This window comes from Panthera pardus, unplaced genomic scaffold (assembly GCF_024362965.1).
Source record: "Panthera pardus isolate Hobbes unplaced genomic scaffold, ASM2436296v1 HiC_scaffold_13, whole genome shotgun sequence".
Lineage (NCBI taxonomy): Eukaryota > Metazoa > Chordata > Mammalia > Carnivora > Felidae > Panthera > Panthera pardus.
The window spans coordinates 155,437,895-155,460,608 of record NW_026526688.1 but is presented as its reverse complement, the minus strand read 5'-3'; the positions used below and the strand labels follow the sequence as shown (position 1 = coordinate 155,460,608).

The 22,714-nt window shown below is 36.4% G+C and overlaps 1 long non-coding RNA gene across 1 annotated transcript; it reads right to left on the bottom strand.

Annotated features, from left to right (window-relative positions):
- Window positions 1-7,608: 7,608 nt before the first annotated feature.
- Window positions 7,609-20,396, bottom strand: LOC109278527 (uncharacterized). Its single transcript, XR_002085709.2, has 2 exons — window positions 19,336-20,396; window positions 7,609-7,851 (listed from the first exon to the last, which is right to left on the bottom strand). It is a non-coding gene; the product is annotated as an uncharacterized LOC109278527 (long non-coding RNA).
- Window positions 20,397-22,714: the final 2,318 nt, after the last annotated feature.

Below are 22,714 nucleotides of genomic sequence, written 5' to 3'. Positions count from 1 at the left end.
TTTGATTTCTACCTTTCAAAACTCAGATCTTAAATGTAAAAAAATAAGATTAAAATTTCAGGATATTTTTATATCTAAAACTATCAGACTATTTCAGAGGGTCCCTGGAAAACCACAAATATTAGCTCTTTCACTTCTTAAAAGATGCTAGAAGTATCTTAATTATATTAGTTTGATAGTTGCATGGGAAGAATTGTCAAATCAAAAGAGACACTCAGACTTCCTTAGGTTAAACTGAAGAGTGGTAAAATGTTATTAACATAAATATTCAAGAAAATTCACACTTGATGGGAAGCCTTTAGGCATTTGTTAATGCCCTTGCTTTCAAAATGTTTCAACCTTAGGGAAAACATTGATCAAAGCTCTTAAGAAAGAGTTTTTTCAAGTTTTCCTATATTTCTATTTTTTCAGAATTCTGTTCATGCTTTAATATTAGTCAATAATAATATAATGTCATCACTCATAGTTTTAGTTATTACTTAAAATGTTCATAGGCCACCTTACTTCTTTCATTTGAATATACCATCTTCTAGGCCATTTGTTCTTAAATGATGATACCCATCAAATTTATAAAACTGTAGATGTCATAGGTCCTACTTCAGTGTTTATTTGATATTTTTTTGTATAGTCTTGATACATGTGTTTTATTTCAGTATCATTATATATCTCAAGATTTTTTCTTCTACAAAAAAAATAGACCATTTAAAAAAATAAGATAAAACAGTCAATGACATCTTTAAAAACAAACAAAAAAAACCATCAGTCTCCTTCAACAAAGGACAGTCTCAAAGCCTTTTGGAAAAGGACTGTACTTGGGACTTTAGACTATTGACACTTTAGGTAAAAGAATGTTGGATACACGCTTCTGAACTGACACTGTTTAGACTTTCTTTCTTTCTTTCTTTCTTTCTTTCTTTCTTTCTTTCTTTCTTTCTTCCTTTTAATAATTTATTGTCAAGTTAGCTAACATACAGTGTATACAGTGTGCTCTTGGCTTCGGGAGCAGATTCCCATGATTCATCCCTTACATACAACACCCAGTGCTCATCCCAAGTGCCCTCCTCAATGCCTGTCTCCCATTTTCCACACCCTCCTACCTCTACCTTCATCAACCCTCAGTTTGTTTTCTGTATTTAAGTATCTCTTATGGTTTGTCTCCCTCTCTGTTTGTAACTTATTTTTCCCTCCCTTCCCCTATGGTCTTCTGTTAAGTTTCTCAAGTTCCACATACAAGTGAAAACATATGATATCTGTCTTTCTCTGACTGACTTATTTCACTTAGCATAATACCCTCAAGTTCTGTCCACATCATTGCAAATGGCAAGATTTCATTCATTTTTATCGCCGAGCAGTATTCCATTATATATATATACACACATACACACCACATCTTCTTTATCCATTCATCAGTTGATAGACATTTGGGCATTTTCCATAATTTGGCTATTTTTTATAGTACTGCTATAAACATTGGGGTGCATGTGCATCTATGAATCAGCACTTCTGTATCCTTTGGATAAATTCCTAATAGTGCTATTTCTGAGTCGTAGGGTAGTTCTAGTTTTAATTTTTTGAGGAACCTCCACACTGTTTTCAAGAGCTGCTTCACCAGTTTGCACTCCCATCAATGGTGCAAGAGGGTTCCTGGTTCTCCACATCCTCCACAACATCTGTTGTTTCCCGAGTTGTTCATTTTAGCCACTCTGACCAGAGTGAGGTGGTATCTAGACCACTTTTCAACTGTGCCAGTGGACTATGTCAGGATTTCTAGGACTGTATGAACTGATGAGAGGAATTTTTATGTAATGCTTAAGTAGGGACTATTGTTCTATTTCATGAATATGTAAGAAAGGTTTGTGGTTTTTTTTCTGTTTGTTAAGCTATCTGAAAACCAGAACAATTCAGTAAACTCTATTTTGGTAAATTGAAATGCAGTCTCTTAAATGATACCTAATTCTCACTGATCACCAAATTGAGAGACTCTTACTACTTCTCCTTACTTTTTATGCAATATAGTTATTTACATAGGTTTGATAAGAAAGTCTTTCTTTTTACCAGATGTTAATAGAACAAAATGATTGTACAACCATGGTCTTATCTTGAGTGTCATATTTGAAAACAATGCTTATTTCATCAGACAGACAAGATGCTTTTGAGAAACAAAGGCTAGCTTTATTATGAAGACAATGCTTATAGAGCCCTCCTGGGGAAACTGCCTGATGGCTGGTTTGCAGGGTCCAGCCTAGCAGGTAGTAAGGAAGGGTACTTCCCATTAGGTCAGGAAAATTTGGATATTTGGATCACTATGAGAAGAGAGAAAAATCACCCAAATTTAGAACTAATTCAGGTGAAATATAGTGGAGGGAATATCATGAGCTTCATTTGGTCACCTTGTGATAGTACATAACAAAAGCTTTTATAAGTCAAATTTGAACTGACTTATGAAACTTTTCAGAAAGAAGTTAACCTTATGCTGTTTGTAATGGTTAAATATTATATGGCTCTTGATTTGTAAAAAGTTTAAGAAGGCCTCTGTGGTAAATTAATACTTTTAGTGTACATGTACGAATAATCAAGTCAAACCTAGTGAGACCAGACTTATTTCATAATCAAGAAAATCTTTCTTGGGGCTCCTGGGTGGCTCAGTTGGTTTAGCATCTGACTTCAGTACAGGTCATGATCTCAGTTTGTGGGTTCGAGTCCATCAGGCTCTCTCTGTTTCTCTCTGACTCTGCCCTTACCCCACCTGCAGTCTCTCTCTCTCTCTCAAAAATAAATAATTTTTTTAATTTAAAAAAATAAAAAAAAGAAAATCTTTCTTTGTGACTATCACAATTTTAAGATAAGCAGAGACTGTCAGGGAAAACTGTGAAAGACTTTCAAAGGTATCAAAAAGATTGCCAACTGTTTTCAGTAGAAAACTGTGCTGTCTAGGGGCGCCTGGGTGACTCAGTCGGTTGAGCGTCCGACTTCGGGTCAGGTCACAATCTCCTGGTCTGTGAGTTCAAGCCCCGTGTCGGACTCTGTGTTGACAGCTCAGAGCCTGGAGCCTGCTTGGGATTCTGTGTTTCCCTCTCTCTGCCCCTCCCCAGCTCATGCTCTCTCTCTCTCTCTCTCTCTCTCTCTCTCTCTCCCTGTCAAAAATAAATAAACATTAAAAAAATTAAAAAAAAAAAAAAGAAAACTGTGTTACCTAGAACACACCCTTCCAGGTTATCTGACTCTTTGGGGTTTGTACTATTCATTGTCTTTAACCTATTTTATAATTTTGTAAATTGTAGAATATCAAAATACAGTTGACCCTTGAACAATATGGGTTTGAACTGCATGGGTCCCATTACACAAAGAATTTTTTCAATACATTCAGTATAGTACTATAAATGTGTTTTCTCTTCCTTATAATTTTAATAACATTTCTTTTCTCTTGTTTACTTTATTGTAAGAATAGTGTATATAATATATGTAATGCACAAAATATGTGGTAATCTGTTTACGTTATCAGTAAGGCTTCTGGTCAATAGTAGTTAAGTTTTGGGGGGAGTCAAAAGTTATATGTGGATTTTCAACTGCATGAAGTAAGGGATTTTCAGCACCCCTAAGTCCTATGTTGTTCCAAGAGTCAACTGTAATGTGAATAATACTCGACCATCGAAGTGCAAATTGTGTTTAGTGGATTATTGCTCTGTAGATATTAACCAGTTTGCCAGTTGTACATGTATTAAGCAAATTTATTTGAACATGCACCATAGGCCTTTATGGGTACAGCTCTTTGGATTCTCATGCAAACTGGTAGTAACATCTTACTGGTTCCCTCATTGCTTAGTGATTTATATAGGATTTTTGGCATGTGTTCATTTAAAATATAAGAAGTAGGTTATAAGTAGAATAGTTGAATAAGTAGAAGGATGGTAAATACATTTGGATAAATAGAAAGAAGATAAATATACCTTCACAGGTTCAAGATAAAGCATCATAAATAAAGTCAAAAGATTACAAAAAAGATAAAATGTATAATTAAGCCTTAATTTTGTACTCATTGATGCTATAAAGACAGAAGCCATTCAATAAAAAGCTTAGATTTTAAACTTGTATGTTGGCACATTTTATATATCTTTATTTTCCATAGCACTGGTTGGCCTACCTCTCAGAAACTACTTTTATGAGCACCATACACACAGTTTCATTGATTTAAATTGGTTAAAAGTCACAACGGTTGCATTTCTGAAGCTGTGTAAAAGTTCTGCCACCTAAAAAATGATATCTCTGAAATGAGAAAAATCAAACTCTGTACATTGAGTAGTGCCCTGTTGAAGATGGATTTCGAAAAACTGACAATCTTCATCAACCCATAAAATGTCATGTACCTGCTCTTGCCAGTCTCATGACAACAAGGCACCCAATGTAGAGAACATTTATAGTCTTAGGGACTGATAACCCTTATTTCATGCAAAAAGGGTTCAGTGGCAACTAAAATTGGGAAAGAAGATTCCCAATGAAAATTAGCATACTAGAAGTTCTGTGTATTCATAACATTATGTCATGCCTATGAAATCTTAATTAAAACAAAACTTTCCAAACCTATGTGAGGATTTGCCCCTAGAGATACCTATTAACAGCACATGGAATAATATTCCCCACAACAATGGTTTGGGGTATCTGTACTATGTCATAGGTCATATTTTAGGTTCTCACTAAATCCTTAATAAATTCTCTAAAAATTTAGGTATTTTTAATGATAGGTATTATAAATGCTTATAACAGAAGTATAAACATACACAAGAAAAAATAAAAAGTCACATGTAATCCCATCATGTAGAAGTCACCACTTTTAAGACTGCTTTTTTTTGTTTGCATTAGTAAGTACATCTATTTTTATAAAAAAAGGAAAATCATACTGAATGTTCTTTTCTACAGCCTCTACTTTTCATTAGAATATTACAAACATCTTTCTAGCTGTTAGATATTCTGAAACACAATTCTTTTGAAAGGGTCAGAGAGAAGCAAATGGAGAGAGAGAATCATAAGTAGGCTGCATGCCCAGCACTGACCCTGATACAGGGCTTGATCTCATGAACCCAACCATGAGATCATGACCCGAGCTGAAATCAAGAGTCGGACACTTAAATGACGGAGACACCCAAGCACCCCTCTAAAACACAATTTTTAATGGGTTCATGATATTCTACTTACAAATGTACCATAATTTTATCAGTAAGTATTCAAGTTAGTTTCAGTTTTTCAATATCCTCAATTCTACTGTGGATATCCTCATGGTGATATCTTGGGTACATCTATAATTACTCATTTAGTATAAATTTCTAGTCCAAACATAGTAGATCAAAGAGTATGCAAAATTTTAGTGCTTTTGATCTGTATGCGTTTAGCTTTCAACCTCATTTGGCTCCTCCAAACTGAAAACCTGTATTATTATGTCTATATTTTACTAGCAGCTCTCTTTCTAGTTTTTGAAGATATTTAAAATCATGCCCACGCTCTTCAAACCTTCAACAGTCTTCATCCTCAGCCACCTGGCTATATCCTTCTTTGGAGAGAAAATGGAACACACCAGCAAAAAAATGTCTTAACTTCCCTAGCTAAAATAATTCTACTTACTTATATCACCCTCTATCCTTTTCACCTTTCCTCAAATTAAAATATAAATCTTTGTCCCACATATTGGATTATATTCTTCTGGCTTTCTCAGAAGACGTTCATGTTTGCTCAATTACCTGTTCTCTATTCTACATCATCAGCCCCTCCTATTTCTTCCCAATACATTCCCCCACACACCCCCCAAAGAAAACCCCAAAATTCAACACCACAGTCCACCCCAGTTACTAACTTATACTTCTTTTCTCTCCACAAACTTCTTCAAAATGTTGTCTCTACTTCCTGTCTTCATTTCCTTACCTCCACTTACAGCTCATTGCACCATAAGTGTGATTCACCTCCTTCTCTTCCACTGCTCTTGCCAAGGTCACGTTTTCACTTATAATTCTAAAGGAAACTCATCATTTGGTCCTTTTCTTTGCCCTCTCTTCAACACTTAACACTCTTGATTATTCCCTCTTTGAAACATTCATTTTCCTTGTTTTCATGAAATCATACTCTTCTGTTTTTCCTCCTACCTTTCAGACTCTCTGATCACTCTCATTTGACAGCTTCTTTTACTCTACCCATGTTTTAAAGTTAGCTACTTCTCAAGTACTGCACCAGGCTCTTTTCTGTCTCCTCTTTTTTGTTTTATTTATTTCCCATACAACATATTGTCTCTAAAATATGTCATCCACATTCACGAGTTTGAGTATCATCGACCTCATCTTTATCCTGTGCCAACAGGATAACTTTATCCTAAGTGACTAACAATTTTCATGTACCACCTATAACTTTAACGAAGTTACTTAAGCTTTCTCAACCTTAGTTGTCCCATCTGTAAAAAGGAATAGATTGTACATCTGCCGTGGGTCACACTATAAAGTGCCAGTGAGACAATTTAAATATTTTGGCACAGTACCTGGCAAAAAGCAAGTGCTTAATTGTACCCTTCATTAATAGTAATTCAAATAATTTTGGATTAAAACATCACAAAATTCAAGTAACTTGTAGTAAGAAAGTATTTGGTAAATAGAAAAAATTAAGACCAAAGTAATGAATTGATGTTTACACAAAAGACTGTATTAGTTTATGTGGCACTACCTGCAATAACATATGAACCTAAATTTTTAATGACCAACAAAGTAGAATTTCATTTTTCACTCATTTAAAATACAACAGGTGGGTAGAGGCGTTGCCCATTCATTAATTTATTCGGGTACTCTGATGGATGCAGATTTGGTAAACATACAGTTCACCTTCCAGGATTTTGCAGCTGGTCTTGCCAGATATTTTGCCACTGTATACCTTGGGTCTCCATCTTTCTAGCCTCTTACACAAATTTTCTTGCCATCCACTGACGTCTTACCAAGCTAAGAGATATATCTTTTAGGCTTTTGTTGTTGTTGTTGTTGTTGTTGTTGTTGTTGTTACAGCTCTCCTCACTTCTAAGTACAATTTGGGTAATAGTTCTAGTAACACAGGCTGCCTAAGAGATAAATGCCAAAATCTCAGTGGCTGAACACGGTGAGCACAAAAAATTAACATCACTTGTATAGTATCTTTCTCAACTTCTTGCTAAACTATAAGTCAAGAAACATACATCAATTCTTGCAGTATAGGTAATTAGTAACAAGCAGCATGACTTGGGTGAAGTTATTTACCTTTTTCCTGTCTGGGGTGGGGGGGCACTTTCTATTGCCACGTATTTTTGAAAGCACTTCATACCTATTAACTTATTTAATAATCACAAGGACCCTCTATTATTGGCCCTGAGTTACAGACAAGTAAACTGAGGCCCAATATATCTACATTCAGAAACACTGTCTTTCTGATGTAAAATGTTACAGATGATCTAAAAGTTAGTATTTGAAACTTCTTAACAAACCTTTTTGGGGGTGGGGAACCTTCACACATCATCACGTGTATCTCATGTGGTTACTTTTTAACAAAAGCCTTCTAATGACACACACTTTGTCACACTCATAGGTTTGGGTAAATGATGAAAGAATAGTAGAAAGTCCGACAAATCTTTAATCACTGCTTTTAAGACGCACACACATTTCTTTCATCTCTGCATAAAGTCAGTGCAGAGGTCAGCATTTCTCAGAAGTTACCCTGGGTCCAGCTGCTGGAGAAGAGCATAGATCCATGTTAATGTCCCACGCCGTGTGATCAGGATGAAAGGGGCCATTCTAAGGCATCTACTGACTCCTTCCTCCAGCACCTTAGGTTACACCGCCTTACGCTTTATGAGATCTGGAAAACACATGGGCATAATGTCTTTATTAAGTTCAGAGAATAATAGAGGAGCCAGAAGGCGATTTAAAACCCAGAACATAGCATGTTAGGAACTCTGGTATTCATCTCAACTGCCAGATTCAAGAATCAGTGAAATGTCAAATCAAGCAGTGACATCTCTGCACTGAGTGAAAGTTGCCAAAAAACACTTACTATATTGTATTCTCTACCTTGAGATAAAACATTAGATACATATGACATATGTAATACTTTGTGATATCTTGATTTCTGCATGATGCAAGAAAAAGTTCACTTTTTATTACCTATAAATAAAAATAAATACCTAGAATATATTGAATATCTTTCAAATATGCAATAATACTTACATAAAATATTGCTTTAGTAAACTATATATTGTGTATGTAATTCTATATTACTACAGTTGGGCCAGTATGGTTGTCTTTTAAAATTTAATCTTCATGAAACAGAAACTTACGTGTCTTATACACCACCGTATCCTCTAAAACAACTTTGTGCCAGGCATATACATTATATGACAATATTTATACATTTAATAAATACATATGACTGCATATTATTAACAGGCAAATGAGCTATAGAGAGGGTAAGTAATCTATTCAGGTTCACATGCCAGCATACATGTGTTTGAATTCAAGATTATTCCTAAAATAATCCAGTACTACCACCACTATAAAAAATGGGGAAACAAGGGGCGCCTGGGTGGCTCAGTCGGTTAAGTGGCCGACTTCGGCTCAGGTCATGATCTCATGGTCCGTGAGTTCGAGCCCCGCGTCGGGCTCTGTGCTCTCAGCTCAGAGCCTGGAGCCTGTTTCAGATTCTGTGTCTCCCTCTCTCTGCTCCTCCCCCGTTCATGCTCTGTCTTTTTCTGTCTCAAAAATAAATAAACATTAAAAAAATTTTTTTTTTTAAAAATGGGGAAACAAGTGACAGTGACAGCTAGTGCTCTGCAACTCACAGAAGTCCCTAGGTCTAACCCTGAAGTGTGCCACTAGGAAACATGTCAGCCACAAAATTTGAATCACTGTCAAGACCCATATCTCTCTCCACTTATATCATAGGTATTTTTGTCTCCAGCATGGACCATGACTCCATAAAGAACAGACTTCATGTCTTTTTTTTTTTTTTTTTTTTTTTTAATTTTTTTTTTAATTTATTTTTGAGACAGAGAGAGACAGATCATGAACAGGGGAGGGGCAGAGAGAGAGGGAGACACAGAATCGGAAGCAGGCTCCAGGCTCTGAGCCATCAGCCCAGAGCCCGACGTGGGGCTCGAACTCACGGACCACGAGATCCTGACCTGAGCTGAAGTTGAACGCTCAACCGACTGAGCCACCCAGGCGCCCCAACAGACTTCATGTCTTATTTGTATTTGTTACTATGGAGCTAGTATAGTGCCTTGTACATGGTAGAGATCCAGTAAAGTTCTGATGAATTGAATCAGAGAAGGACAATATGTCAGTGGCACAACTAATTTGTAGAATGGAATATTCTTTTTATTGGATATGGCAGAATGTAAGTATATACATATAAACATATGTAGGTACATGCAGGCAGGCTGACCTAACCTACTATCAACATAGCGTCAAAGTCCAAACCAAACTAAAGGGCTATAAAGCAATGTTTCCTTCTAACTTTTTAGAGAGATAAAAGAATTTAAAATGAAACCAGATTATCCTGCTGTGTGTTAAAGCTGGCAGTGGTGGGCATGAATCTCAAAGTAGACATAGATGCTGTGTTGTAAAAGGGACATTGAAAGGCAAATAGCAAGGCAAAAGCCAACCAACTAAAATGTGGCACAGATAACAGAAACAGCCCAGACAGTGGTTAGCATTAATATAAATACACACCGGCACCTTCTATTAGACTTTCTTAATATCATTAACATGCATATGTGTGTATGTTAAACATGTGTGCATACAGGCGTGTGTGCATACATATACATAGCAACAGACAGATGGACAGAGAGGCTCATATTCAGAATTGGGGCTATCTGGCCAAGGATAACAAGACCTCCTGTGTAGATCTGGCATTCAGAAAGAAGGCTCCAATCTGGGAAAAAGACAGGCTGTAGAAAAAGTTTGACAAAATAAAGAAGTGCTCCATTCCTAAAGGACATGAGATATGAACACATGTTGTCAAGCACAAAAGAGTAAATCAGTTGTCCCAGCTACTCCAAGTTGCATACAAAGCAAGACAGAAATTATTAACTTAAATTGGAGAAAACAGGGCAGAACCAAATTTGATGCAAAACTGATGAAATGTTTAATTTTCCCGCGTCTCTTTCTGTCTCTTTCAGTCTCTTTCCTCATCTTTTTTCTTTTTTTCTTACCTCCAAAAAGAAAGGGAGGTCTCTTACAGATTAAGGTCACACATGAGAAAACCGTAACATCATTTAAACAATGACAACAGACAAGTAATGATGGGAACAATAATCATCCCAGACAACGAAGTCTAGGGAAACTATTGCTATTGTGCACAAAACCAAATGCTTATCTTTCAGGCATTCAAAGCAAAAGGGAAATATAATAGGATACATCACTCTCAATAGCTAATAAGGCAGAAAACCAAATTATCAGGAAAGAGATATTTCCCTAGCTCTGAAATCTGAGAAGAAGCATTGCATGGGTCTACACTGGGACTTCTTGGAATCACACAGATAGTATTGTAATAAGTTCTTTCAGGAGGACCAAAAAAAAAAAAAAAAAAAAAAAAAAAAGAAGAAGATATAAAGAAACTTTGGATAAGTAATGAATTCATAGAAGTAAGATAGAAAAAAATCAGCAATGCAAGTGAAGATGCGACATATAAGACTAAAGGAGACAGGCAGAAATAAATCATCACAAAAGGTAAAGAAGCACAAAGAATATAAAAGTAGTAGAATCATTTTCACAATTGACCTGGACATGACAAAATACGGATGTAAAAATGATATAAAATTCCATGGACCAGTATCTGTCACTGTAAATGTCTTCATTTTTCTTAGCAATGTATTCATTATTTTCATATAGGTCTCTCTGGCAGATCATTATGATTCAAAATTCTTATTTTAATGTAGTGGCTACTGAATTAAAATTTAAGCTACTTTATAAAAATTCATTGTTATCTTTCAATATCTTGCCTTAAAAGCATCCTCCATTCCTAAATGTCATATTACTTTGTAGAGCTGGTCTTTTGTTCGTGTGAGAAAGAATGTAAGTTTTGGTATTAGACAGATTTAGGACTGAATTTCACCCTTTAACTTATTGGCTGTTTGACCTTGAGCATATTAGTCAGCCCTGGCCTTTTTTAATTTATCATATGAAGTATATAATTCCTATATCTCTAAGTTGTTGTTATTATTAAGTGAGATCATGTATATAATGTCCCAGCAAGTTTCCAGGCAAGTATTAGATAAGTAGATAATGGGTCCATCTTCTGCCCTACTCTGACAGGGTTGGGACCCCATATCTTAAGCAGGTAAACGAAGCAGATACATGTCAGGTAGCAAAAAAAGAAACCTTCAAAGGAAAGAATTTCCTAAATATTTATATAATGAAAACAAGCTTAAGAAAATCACCCCATGTCCATAGTTGTTAAATCATTTCACATTCAACAGTTCATTCATTGAATATCTATTCAATATGAAAAGCATCATGCTGGGTGATATATGTACTAAAATAAACTGCTCATGCTTCCCCCAACAGTCTAATGGGGGACAGACATATATACCTAAATATTGACTGTTAGTCAAGTTCCAAGAAAAACAAATAAGACTGCTGCCTGTAGAACAAATGGGAAGTTTCACAGTAGTTCCAGAAAGGGTAAGAAAACCACCATGAAAGTTCCTCATCAGCTGTAAATTAGAATATTCTTCATATTATTAAATGTATGCAACACTGTAATGATTTTTGTCTCCCATGAAATAACATTTCCTCTCAAAAAGGTTTTAGTGGCCACATTTTATCCTAAGAAATTCATAAGTACCAAGATTCTTCAGTAAAAAATAAGCTATATTTTACCCCTGCAAGTTTAACTTCGGTTTTCCCAAATCAAATTGAAGGTCTGATCTCCCCTTTTCTAATAAATACAAATCAAATTTAGTCATTCTCTTATCCTTGCTCTACCACCTGAGACCCACCAATTTTCATGGAGTTTTTTTTTTTTCTTTTTTTTCATTAAAATGAATCTCTGTAATATGGCAACCACACTAGTTTAGTTTTATAAAATTATCTTAAGCATTTTCATGACTTATTTCGTTACTTAGAAGATATTTCAATATTATGGTTTATTTCAAGCTGGCAAGATATTTTCTTATAATTGTTTAAGGAAGTTTTTTTAAGTTCAAAAAAAAAATGTTCCTTATAGTATTTGTAATAACTTCCTGACAGAGCATAGAACTTTACAGAACACCAAGAACAGATACAGAGGAGTAATTCCTCTAGCTCACTCCCATGGTTCCCAAGAGTTATATAAGGTTGGAGTCCTATGGTCAGTTCAAAGATTGTTTAGGCTCTTAAAGAATTATTCTTGAAGTTTTAAGTATTCAAGTGGAAATAACAGTACATTCTAGGTTAGGCCACACAAACCTATTTCACTAAGGGAATGGCAAACTAATGGAAAATCAAAATGATATTTTTAGCCACTTGTATATTCAGCAAATATTTATTGAACATTGCTATATGCCAGGCCCTGTTTTACTTGCTGGGGAAATATCAATTGGTAAAATAGGCAAGAGTCCTTATCCTCCAAAAGCCTACCTTCTGATGGGGAAGCAGTTATAAACCCAGGGCCAAGTTATCCATTATACATGGGGCCTAATGCCCAGGATCCTTCTGGAGGCCCACAAAAATGTTTTTAATTGTAATTTCTTTTAAAACCAGAAAAAATGTGAATATTACAATAATGCATCCACCCTGGATCATATTTTTCTTTATATCAATGCAGCCATAAAATACAATTATAAATATTTTTTTAATGGAGGAAGAGGCCATTAAGGCAAAATTGCCTTGAGACCACAGAAGTCATACTGCAGATTGTAATAAATGCAATGAAGAAGTAAATTACATGGTATATTAGAAGGTGAGATGGGGCATCTGGGTGACTGTCAGTTGAGTGTCTTCAGCTCAGATCATGATCTCGCAGTTCCCGAGTTCAAGCCCCGCATCGGGCTCTGTACTGACAGCTGATTTGGAATCTGTGTCTGCTTAGGATTCTGTGTCTCCCTCTCTCTGTCCCTACTGCACTCGCACTCTGTCTCTCACTCTCTCTGTGTCAAAAATAAATAAACATTTTTTTTAAAAAGGTGAGAAGTTCTATGGAGGGAAAAAATGGATGGCGATAGAGTGTGGGATAAGGTTGTTTGTAATTTTAAATAGAGTGTTAGAGAAAGCATCACCGAGAAGCAACATTTGTGCACAAATTAGTAGTAGGTTAGGTAAAGAGTGGTGCAGAGATCTCTAGGTGAAAAACATTCTAGGTAAACAGATAAGCAGATGCAAAGCCCTGAGATGGGGGTGTGTCTGGCAAGTGAGGAAGCAACAAGGAGGCTACTATGGCCGCAGGAAAGTGATCTCTAGGAGAGGAGAGGAGTGGAAGATCAGGCCATTCAGGTTTCAGGGGTCAGACTGTATAGTGCTTTGCAGGCCACTTCAGGTTTACTCTGAGTGATATAGAGAGTAAGTGGAGGATTTGGGGCACTGCTGTTATGAGTTGAATGCTGATGTTCAAAAGTTATGCTGATGTTCTAGCTCCAGGTACCTGTGAATATGACCTTATTTGGAAATAGGGTCTTTGAAGATCTGATGAGATTAAGATGAGGTCATTAGGGTGGGCCCTAATTCAGTATGTCCAGCGTCCTTACAAGAAAAGGAAAAGACAGAGACCCAGGAAGAATGCCATGTGATGACAGAGGTTGAGTTTGGAGCAATGCAGCTGCATACTGAAATGTGACAAGGATTGATGGCCACCATCAGAAGCTAGGAAGAGGCAAGGAGAGATTTGATTCAGACACTCAGAAGGAGCATAGCTCTGCTGACATCTTGAGCTCCAACTTCTGGCAGAACTGTAAAACAACAAATTTCTGTTGTTTAAGCCACCCATTTTGTGGTAGTTTTTTATAGTGACTCTAGGAACCATATAAGCATTTAGTTCTAACAGCATCTCTCCGGCTGAATGCTGAGAACAAACTATAGCGAGGTCAAGGATAGGAATGAGAAGCCTATCTTAGGTCAAGTGTCCTGGGAAGCAGATTCTGAGACAGAGGATTGCAAATAAGAGATGTATCTAGGAGTGCTCTCAGGAAAAATACAGGGTGGGCATGAGGAGGTGGGGGGAGAAGGGGCGGGGGAGAGGGACTTAGGAGGAAAAAGTGGAATAGCAGTAGAGCCCTCAGGCACTCCAGTGGGGATTCACTGAACCTGGGATGGTCCTTCAGAATCATCATGAAATAGGAAATAGGCCTATTATAAATACCCCTGTGAAGGTATTGAATACAGGTTGACCTCTGGGGAGGCAACAAAATCTTGAGTAAGACATCTCCCTTCAGCAGAGAGAGGGAAATACTTGAGGGACTCATTTGTGAGCAGCCTACATTCCTCCAGCTGTGCAAATGAATACTTTGGTCGTAGGGAGAAGGACAATGTAAGGTGTTTCATAGCATCCCTGAAAGAGGTTATTACATTATAGAGGAGAGAGTCAAACAGCATGGGAAAACATGGGAAGTAGAGTATACACATGGAATTCTATGTGTGCAAATAGCATAGTTGTGTGTGCGTGTGTGTGTGTGTGTGTGTCCTAAGAAGGATCTTCCATTTGAACAGCACTCTACATTTATAATATATTTAATTTGGTAGCCACAATAAACTTGTAGTGTGGGTAGAACAGATATTTTAAAAATTGCTTTGATGTTTATTTTTGAGAAAGACAGAGCATGAGCAGGGGAGGGGCAGAGCAAGAGAGGGAGAAACAGAATCTGAAGCTGGCTCCAGGCTCTGAGCTGTCAGCACAGAACCTGACGTGGGGCTCGAACTCACAAACTGTGAGATCATGACCTGAGCCGACAGACACTTAACTGACTGAGCCACCCAAGAACGCTGGTAGGACAGATATTTTAATATACAAATTTTACTGATAGGGAAAATAAAGCCTAGAAATATTAAGTGACTTTCCCAGTACAGAGTGAGTCAGTGGTAAGAACAAAACTGAAAATACAGTCTTCTGAATTCACATCCTGAGCTCTTTGTACCATGTCATGTAGCCTAAATATCACTTCAATTATTTGGCAGTGATTGGGCTACACAGTTCTCCATATTTTTTTATTTCAGAACCACCAAAAGAGTATATGGCAAGAGCTGCATAGTTGCTTATAAACTTACATAGGTTTCTTCCTGGACCCAAAGCTAGAGTATATTTGCCAACTTCCTTTACAGTTGGGTGTCACCATATGACTGAGTTCTTGTGAACAGAATCTGAGTGGATATGGTAAGGATCATGCAGGCCCATAAATAAAATGCTAAGAAACCTTCCCTCTTTTTGGTTACCTATAGTCTGTCCAGTACAACCTCAAAAGCTTTGTGTAAAAGGCTTATATATCACCCCCCCGCCGGCTCCACTTTCCATGTTAGAGTCCTGACCCAGGATTATCCCAACCATTATAGAATCAGAAACACAGTATGCATACCTTAGTGTAACATGTACAGTATAGATTTGGAATGTTATTCCATAACCTTTCATATAACTAATATATCTCATTACAATTTTTTTTCAACGTTTTATTTTTATTTTTGAGAGACAGAGAGAGACAGAGTGAGAGCAGAGGAGGAGCGGACAAAGAGGGCGGCACAGAATCTGAAAGTAGGTTCCAGGCTCTGAGCTGTCAGCACAGAGCCCAATGCAGGGCTTGAACTCACAAACTGTGAGATCATGACTTGAGCTGAAGTTGGATACTTAACCGACTGAGCCACCCAGATGTCCACTAATATATCTCATTTAAATCTAATATTAAATAATTTAAGGTAAGAATATACCAAGCTATTAGCATGTATACATTCAATCTCTTCACCATTTGTGAGAGAAATTGGAGGAAAGTTATTATTCTATTTTTCTAATTGTTAAATCCCTGAGAGAGAGAGAGAGAGCGTGCTTGAAATAATATAAATAAATAAATAAATAAATAAATAAATACTTCAGATTTATACCATTCCAACTTGAAAACACACCAGATGTGTTTCATCTGGAGGGAAAATTTGCTCATATAAAAAAAAAATCACAGGAAAGTAATCTGAATATTCAGGCTTAAGTCATGTGGTCATCTGTAACAAATCATGGAGAGAACTATTTACAGTATCCAATTTGGCCTCAATCATGTGCCTTCCCTCTGTAGGCTGGGTATCAAAATGGACAGATCATTACCAATATATAAAGTGAAGAGGAAAAGGACACCCCAAGGAAGAGATATACTATTTCCAGAAGTGTGAGGAGAGAAATGACCAGACAAAACCCACTGATAGCTACTTTTGGCTTCATCAAAAAGAAGAATGAAGTACAACACCACTAGGGCTATTTTCCAATTAAGTACAGAAATACAGCTGGATATGAGGAAAGAAATAGAACCAGGGCCCAGAAAGCCATTCAAAATCTCTCTCTGCGGTTTATCTACATTCCTCTCTGTGAGTGTATTTTATCTTCTCTCTGTAACTTAGCCTTCTCATCGCTTTTGCTGGGTGGAAAAGCAAGTTTAACTGATGATAGAATAGTCTATATCTCTCCTCAAGAGTGAACCACCTCTGATTCTTGAATTAATACGGCAGGAAAAAAAGGTCACACCACAGTTTGGTCATTTACATGGCCAATTCAGAGAAAGAAATAATGACTCTCTCAACCCCAATTCCAATTTCCCTAGGTACAAGACTTGATTAGCTTGGTGATCAAGCAACTTACATCCACCCTTCCATGATCCAATGAACTGTAGCTGAGGAGGGAGCATCTCATTGTGAAAACTTGCTTTTAGGATCTCTACCAATACAGGCAGAGGGGTAGTAAGATAAACTTGTCTAAATGGTATATTCTACTGACTGTTTAGCCTTGAGAAAGTTATTATACTGTATACAGTATCGGAATATTAGTATTATTATTAATAAAATGGGCCTAATATGTTGCTGGTTTCTTGGGAGGATTAGACCCATCCCATAGCAGGTGATGATCATTACTTAAAAGAAGTTATAGTCTAAAATTAATCAACTGAAAGAATTAGTCATATTTTATTTATTCTGAACAGAAAATGTTATCCCCTGGCTTGATCACTAATTAGATGATTTCCAAGCTCTAATACAGTTCTTTAATGCTGATGATTTTTTTAAGTCGATCGAAATCATTAGCCCAGCAACAACAAAAAAATCAAATGTACTTTAAAAGCAAGAGATTTGCTAATGTTGTAAGGCTATTCCAAAGCATGCTATAGTATAAAATGATTTTGAAAGAGTTCAATTTGTTTTGAGCAATGGCTGCTTACCCTAGTCAAGGTGACTAATTTGAATTTGATGGCTCTCATTTAGATGTACAACTTCTATTAATATATAATCTTAATAGAATGATAGATATATTAATATTAATTGGACATAGTTTAATAGATATACATTATGTATTTGATAGTATATATGATGTAACACTCACCTTGAATTATTTCATTCACCAAACATTTACTGAATATCTACTATGGGCCAAGTACCCTGTTGCCAAGTAGACAACAGCCATTATTTTTCCTACCACGTCTCATTTTGCTTTTATAAGAAAAGAAGTGAGGTGTATGATTGAAGCAGATACCAGAAATGAGAAAATCATCTAACTCGGAGTCCTACAAAAATAATGTGACCAACATTCCCAGAAGAATAATGCAATATGTCTTCTATGAGTTCACCTTTCTGGAAAATCCAGTAGGCAATCTTAAGGGGAACCTAATTTCCTAGGTACCAACATAACACAGATTGCATGTTAGCACTATAACAACATGCACTTAGAAAAATCTTCCCTTGAGTACATCTTATCTGATAATTTATATATAGGTGCAGAAGAAAAAAGAAGTTCTGATTAAGACTAACCATTTTAAAAATCTGACTGCATTCTTCAGGAAATTATTGCACAAAGTCAGGTTTAGGTAGCACGATATAGCAGCATATATAGCCGTGGATAGCTGCTGAGCTTCCTCCACCCTCAGGGATATATTGAGACCCTTTGGGTAGTATAGTCTGAAAAATCCTAGAGAATGATTTTGATTAGCCAAGCTTGGGTCGGCTGCCTTTACTGAACCAATCAACCATGGCCAATCGACAGGACCATATAGTATGGACAAAGTCACCTCGCATGTAGGAACCATTCTTAGAAAAAGGGAGATAATTATGAGGTAGGTATCTACTCTTGGTGTCTACTATAGTCTTAAAAGAGAGGCTGGCGAGCAGAACCCAGCAGAGTGGCAATTTTTTACAAAGGAACAAAAAGTCTATTTCCTTCCTTTCGAGAACATGGCAGTCATTATTGATTATCTCTGGTTGACCATGATATTTTCATTTACAAAGTACAAGCATATGTGTCTTCTTAAGAAGGAGGCCTTAAGAAAACAGTGTTTGGTTTTTGAATATCTTCATATTTCTAGAATCTAGAATCTAGACACTATGATGTACTTCTTTTAAGACAACTGTGTTTGTATATGTGCTGAGTACTTCTGTAAGAGCCAGTGTTCTATTACTAACATTTACAGTATATGGCTGAAAATATTTGGTGTTGAACCTAATTTGCAGCCATGAAAGGTAATTTAATTGTTGGATCTAAGGGAAGGCAATGGGGAAAGTTACAAGAAGGAGAAGGAGAAGAAGAAGAAGAAGGAGAAGGAGAGGAGGAGGAGGAGGGGAAGGAGTAAGAAGAAGGAGAAGGTGAAGAAGGTGAAGAAGGAGAAGGAGAAGAAGCAGGAGGAGGAGGAGGAGGGGAAGAAGAAATAGAAGGAGGGGGAGGAGGAGGAGGAGGAGGAGGAGGAGGAGGAGGAGGAGGAGGAGAAGGAGAAGGAGAAGAAGGAAAGAAACAGAAGAAGCATCATGTTGTTTCTTTCACAGTCCTCCAAAACTGACATGCATGTAGGCAAACATTAGCGAAACTATGTCACAGAGTTCTAAGGAGACTCTTTCATTGGGAAGAAAAAAAAAAGGATTTGGAAAAGTTTAGGATTAGTTAGGAGAAGCTGTTTTAAAAAAATATCTAGAGGTACCTGGGTGGCTCAGTCAGTTAAGTATCAGACTCTTGGTTTCAGTTCAGGTCATGGTCTCATGGTTTGTGAATACCAGCCCCCATCTGGCTCTGTGACGACAATGCAGAGCCTGTTTGGGATTCTCTCTCTCTCTCTCTCTCTCTCTCTCTCTCTCTCTGTCCCTCCCTCCTCTCTTTCAAAATAAATAAATGAACTTAAAAGAGTTTAAAAATATCTAGATCTAGATTTACCTTATCTATATGTATAGATAAGCTTCCAGGTCTTGAAGAATGTAGAATACACAGATCCTCTTATGGGTTGAAAAAGAATAAGGGTAAATTGCTTGAGGCAGGAGAGAAAAGAAGATACCAAATTAGCAGGTCGATATAATCTGGGTAAGATTTTACAGTCTTTTAAATGGCCCTTTGATGTATATTCCAGGGAACAGAGAGCATCACCAGGCACTTCTTAGACTTAAGCTATCCCTTAGGGCAATCAAATAGGTTGATAGTCCACATATTCTAAATTTAAGTAAATATTCTAGTGAACCCAAGGCCTCCTAGAATTCTCATCATGCCATGGCATACTAGGAATCTGAGTACTATGATTTGCTACCTGCTTTGCAGATGTAATTTAATCCTGATTACCTGGATTTGTCAGTGTGTCTGGGCCCAGTAGCATTTACAATATTAACTGTCCACTGATATTCGATCAGCTATTAGAGAGTATTTTTCTTGATGGCAGAAGCTCAGTAATTTCAAATTTTGTGAACGTTTATATCAAGTTGAACCAAAAGGTCACTTCATGTGAAGGGGACATTGTCTAGTGTCTGCATTAGCCATTCAGTCAGTTACTGAAAACCTAATGTATGCAAAGCTCTGTTCAGGGTGGTGCACACAGATAAGTTATAGTCTTAGGAAAAAATAAATATGAAAAAATCTGATTTTGAGTTGGGCACATGATTGCCTGAAGTAGTCAATGTTTTCCATTAGCCTTGTAGCTAGCTAAGTGTTACCATCTCAGCATTTCTAAGAATGAAATGAAAGAATGGTGTGTACAGCTCTAGGAAAACGTCACGGGTTTGAGTATACCTTTATCTTCCTCCTTTTCTTCTTTACTTTTGCAATGGAGGCATGATTGCTAGAACTGAAACTGGGAATAAAGGTCATAGGTGGCCACACAAGAAGATAAAGAAGGCATCTACACCCAGGATGTTTTGGGGGGCCATAATAACTCTGGATCACCAACTGATAGACTTTTCACTTGAAAAAGTAATAACCTTCTATCTTGTTTAGGTTGCTGTTATTTTGTGTTTCTGTTGCTTGTAGCAAAAATGAATCCTAACTAAAATAGAATGTATGGGTCATTAAAAAAAAAAAAAATTTTTTTTTGCTTTAACCAACATTTTTCCCACTAACTAAATACCAATCCAATCAGATAAGAGGGCTTTTACTGAGCATGAAAAAACAAGATCTCTCTGAATACATACATACCTCACATACTCACTCCCCTTACATAACAATTATGACTGAGATGTATATCATTGTAAAAAATCCTTGTCCATACCTCTGTTTATTTCTGTAGAAGTTGTATCTGTAAATAGAAACATTGGATTAATGACATCCATATTTTATAAGTCAGTTGACATACATTTTCAACTTTCTTTCCAGAAAAATGTGTCAGTGTATGTTGTGAGCATAGGGGCATGCCTATCTCAACACACTTTTTTTTTAGAGTTTAGAGTAGGCCCCTGTTACTTTTCACCTAATTTCCTGGGCAAACCATGAAACCTGGTAGATCTTGCAATTGCGTAAATTTTTATGTATGGGATTGTTTGTATAGGCAAAGCATCCTTCTCTACATTTATTGGTTATTTATTTGTGTTTACCTATTCTGTGAACAGATTATCTATGTTCTTTTCTTCACGTTCACCCTGTTGGGGATCTTAGTGTATTTATTAATTTGAAAGAATCCTTTGGTCAGCGAGTTTTACTAGTTATTAAAACATGTTCATATTGGTTATCCTATTTCATTGGATATTCAGCTTTTTAAATTTAGGAGAGTTCTTTTATACATGGTAAATATTGACTTTTTTCAACTTTAATAGAGCTAAAGTCAACTGTGCCATCATATTCAAAACCCACTCTAGCACACAGCACTACCATGTATAATAGTTATCTTTGCTCAGTCATCATCTTGGATGCTATCTTGTCCCTGAGAAAATGTTAAATATAGTTGTGTAGCAAATAAGGCACAGAATTTACTAGATTTTATTTTTCTAGAAGGTTCACCATAGAAAGATATTGGCAAGAGTCATGGATTTCTTGGCAATGGAGTAGGATGCTTTGTGTCTTAAATATAGAAGACTATGCTTATCAGATTGAAGAGGATTTGGAAGCATGAAGTTTGAGCCTAACATACAGGTAGCTGCTATAAAAGCTGCTACATTGACATTTGATTAAATTGTATAAATAATTAACCTATTCTCTTCCTTTCCATGCTTTTCTTTAACTTATTTTTTACTCACTGCCCCCCCCCCCCCCTTTTTTGGTTCTTTCTTCCTCGTTTTTTTTTTTTGTCTATAACTTTATTTATGATCCTTTGGTGAATACTTTCAATTACTTATTTGACTTAATATGCTTACTTTTCAGTTACTATGTTTCATATTTAATAACTTAATATATATATAGTTTTCAGTTAATATATTTTATTTCTTGAAATATTAATTTCCATTTGAAATTTAATTTCTCTCTCATATACCTCTGAAACTGTCAAGATGTGATAAGATTGATTCTAAAAATTGGTCTATAGGTACCGTTTACTTATATTTCTGCTGCTACCATTAATAACATTTAATACCTATACCATACCTTTCATTCCCATTTTATTATTTTATTGCTTTTCCACATATATCCATTTAGGAGATGAATTGGGTACTTTCCATTTTGCCTCCTTTACAAATAAGAGCCTCTTGTCACAACTGGCTAGAGCCTACTATTTCCAAAATTATTTAAGTAACAAGTGACTTCAGATGTCAGTTTATATTTTCTTTATGTAATCGGGGGAGTTCATGGATGCCTTATTTTAGGCAAATTCAAGTAGCCTAATTTAAGTGTGTGAACATCTCAGTCAGAATCCAGCAATATCATGAAAGCCCTCTCCCATTTTTTTTTAAAGGAATTACAATGCAAAGTACTGTGGATACATAGTAATCTAAGGTTATACAGATGATTAAAATTTGGAATTTGCATTTAAGGAAGATCCAATAATCTGAGGAGGCATACAGACAAGCTACTCGTTATTTAAAAGAATAAGAAGAAAAAAAAAAAAAACCAACAGAATGAAATGGGTGTTATCCTAGATATACCACCAAAGTGCTATGGGAATATAAGAAAAGGGGTGATTATTTTGATCGGAGTTGGTAAGAAAAGGTTTTTTGGAGCATTTGGCATTGGAATTGAGCTTTGAAGAACCCATGAGATTTTGATAGTCACTAGTATTGGGTATGGTCTGTTAATGCTAATGAGGTTTTGGGTTCTTCAGATGTACTGTGGTTGATTATACCTCCAAAGAGCTCTGGACGGGCATTAGAGCCCTTCTGAATATATACATTCAAATACAATTTGGATA